This window comes from Zingiber officinale, chromosome 9A, assembly GCF_018446385.1.
Source record: "Zingiber officinale cultivar Zhangliang chromosome 9A, Zo_v1.1, whole genome shotgun sequence".
NCBI lineage: Eukaryota > Viridiplantae > Streptophyta > Magnoliopsida > Zingiberales > Zingiberaceae > Zingiber > Zingiber officinale.
The window spans coordinates 16,790,288-16,792,576 of record NC_056002.1 but is presented as its reverse complement, the minus strand read 5'-3'; positions in this window follow the sequence as shown (position 1 = coordinate 16,792,576).

Genomic DNA, 2,289 nt, shown 5'->3' with positions numbered 1-2,289 from the left:
TTTCAAAATAATTCTTAAAGTTAATTTAATTTTCAAAAATAATTTTTAAAGTTAATTTAATTTTCAAAATAATTTTTAAAGTTAATTTAATTTTCAAAATAATTTTTAAGGTTAATTTAATTTTCAAAATAATTCTTAAAGTTACATTTTTAAAGTTAATTTAATTTTCAAAATGATTTTTAAAGTTAATTTAATTTTCAAAATAATTCTTAAAGTTAATTTAATTTTCAAAAATAGTTTTTAAAGTTAATTTAATTTTCAAAATAATTTTTAAAGTTAATTTAATTTTCAAAATACTTTTTAAAGTTAATTTAATTTTTAAAATAATTTTTAAAATAATTTTTAAAATAATTTTTAAAGTTAATTTAATTTTTAAAAATAATTTTTTAAGTTAATTTAATTTTTTAAAATAATTTTTAAAGTTAATTTAATTTTTAAAATAATTTTTAAGGTTAATTTAATTTTCAAAATGATTTTTAAAGTTAATTTAATTTTCAAAATAATTTTTAAAGTTAATTTAATTTTTAGAATTATTTTTAAGGTTAAAATAATTTTTAAAGTTAAACTAATTTTTAAAGTAATTTAGTTTTTAATTGGAAATTTAATTTTTAATTAATTTGAAATTTAATTTAATTAATTTTATTTTAATTTGAAATTCAAAATTTAATTTTTAATTTGAAATTCAAAGTTTAATTTTAATTAATTTAGCCCTTCGTCATCTCACCCGATCTAAGTTTTCAATCAGGGAATCCTATGATTTTGTGAGATGAATTATATTTAATTATAGAGTTTGGTTTAACTTGTGTTAGATTCAGGTTTAGCTTTGGTCTCAACAAATAGACATTCTTTGGATAAACTTCTAAGCTTGGTGAGTCACTTGGACGTCATTAGAAGTAACCAACCTTTCGAGGTTTTCCGAATAGTCCTATCCACGGAGCTTAGTACTAAACCTTAGTCTAACTAGTTAGGATCCATTTAAAGGTAGCTTCGGTCGGTTCCACTTGGCCAAATGCACCAGATTGAAGCCATATCTTTCTAGACATGCGATGACCAAGCTTCCCCAACGTACTATCATCAAAAAACTTCACCAGTACCATGATTCAAGTTAAACTGGGTCCCTTTTTAACTAATCCTAATTACCCTGCTGGGTTAGTTTATTTGGGTTACCCTGTCGGGTAAGTTAGTTTTGGAGGTGCCAGCTATTCTGGAGCCTCCCCCTGAATTATTAGCTTTTAATTTAACTTTTTGTTTTAGGTTTGTGTCTATTTCTTTTATAGTTATAATTAACTTGGTGATAATTTGCATTTTGTTGAGTTTTAAAATGTTTAAAATTTGAATTTTTTTATTTAGGTTTGTATTTTGGTTTTTGATTTGGTTTATTCGAGTTTATATAATATATTTTTTCTTTAGGTATATAATATTGATTAAGTCCTACTTGCGTGGTCAAACACACTTTCGGAACCCAAGCTTGATTAGTTGATTTGTATTGGGTTATTAATGATTTAAAAGTTTTATTTGAGTTCGACTTGTATACTAGTCCGATTTTATTATAGCATGCCTTTTGGTTATTCAGGATTAAGTCTAGATTTTTTGATCTAGTTGTGAATTTTTCTAGCATTTCTTTTAACTTACAAATTTCTGATTTTAATGATGAATTCTCCTCAAGTATTAGATCTTGAGTTGGATTTGAATTTTTGATTTTTTCCTTGAGGTCTTGATTTTCCTCAAGAAGTGATTTGTTTTCATTTTCTATTTTAATCAATTTACTATTTAAGCAGGAAATCATTTTTAAAAAAATTTGTTTAAATTGAAATATACCTCATCCGGGCCTTCGGAAACGAGTACGGACTCGTGACTTGATTCGGGTTCGGACCCGTCTTCCGATTCATCTCCCGATTCGTCTTCCGTTTCAGCTTCGCATGCCATCAACGCGAGGTGGCTCTGGTGCTTCTACTCTTCAACCTTCGATTCGTCCGAGGAATCGTCCCACGTTGCTTTGAGGGCCTTCTTTTTTGTCGGCTTCGGTTTGTCGAGCTTCAGTCTTGGGCATTCGTTCTTGTAGTGCCCCTTTTTGTTGCATCCGAAGCAAGTCACGTTCTTTTGTTCCGTGGGAGAACTGAACTTTTGAATGTCCTTCTTGCTAAATCTCCTTTTTCTCCTGGTGAACATTTTTCTTACCAAGTTCACCAGGTATTCTTCGTCTTCGGAATCTTCATCAGATTCAGACTTACTCTTCTTTTCTTTGGAGGAGCCTGCAAATAAAGCAACACCTTTATCGGCTCCAGCATT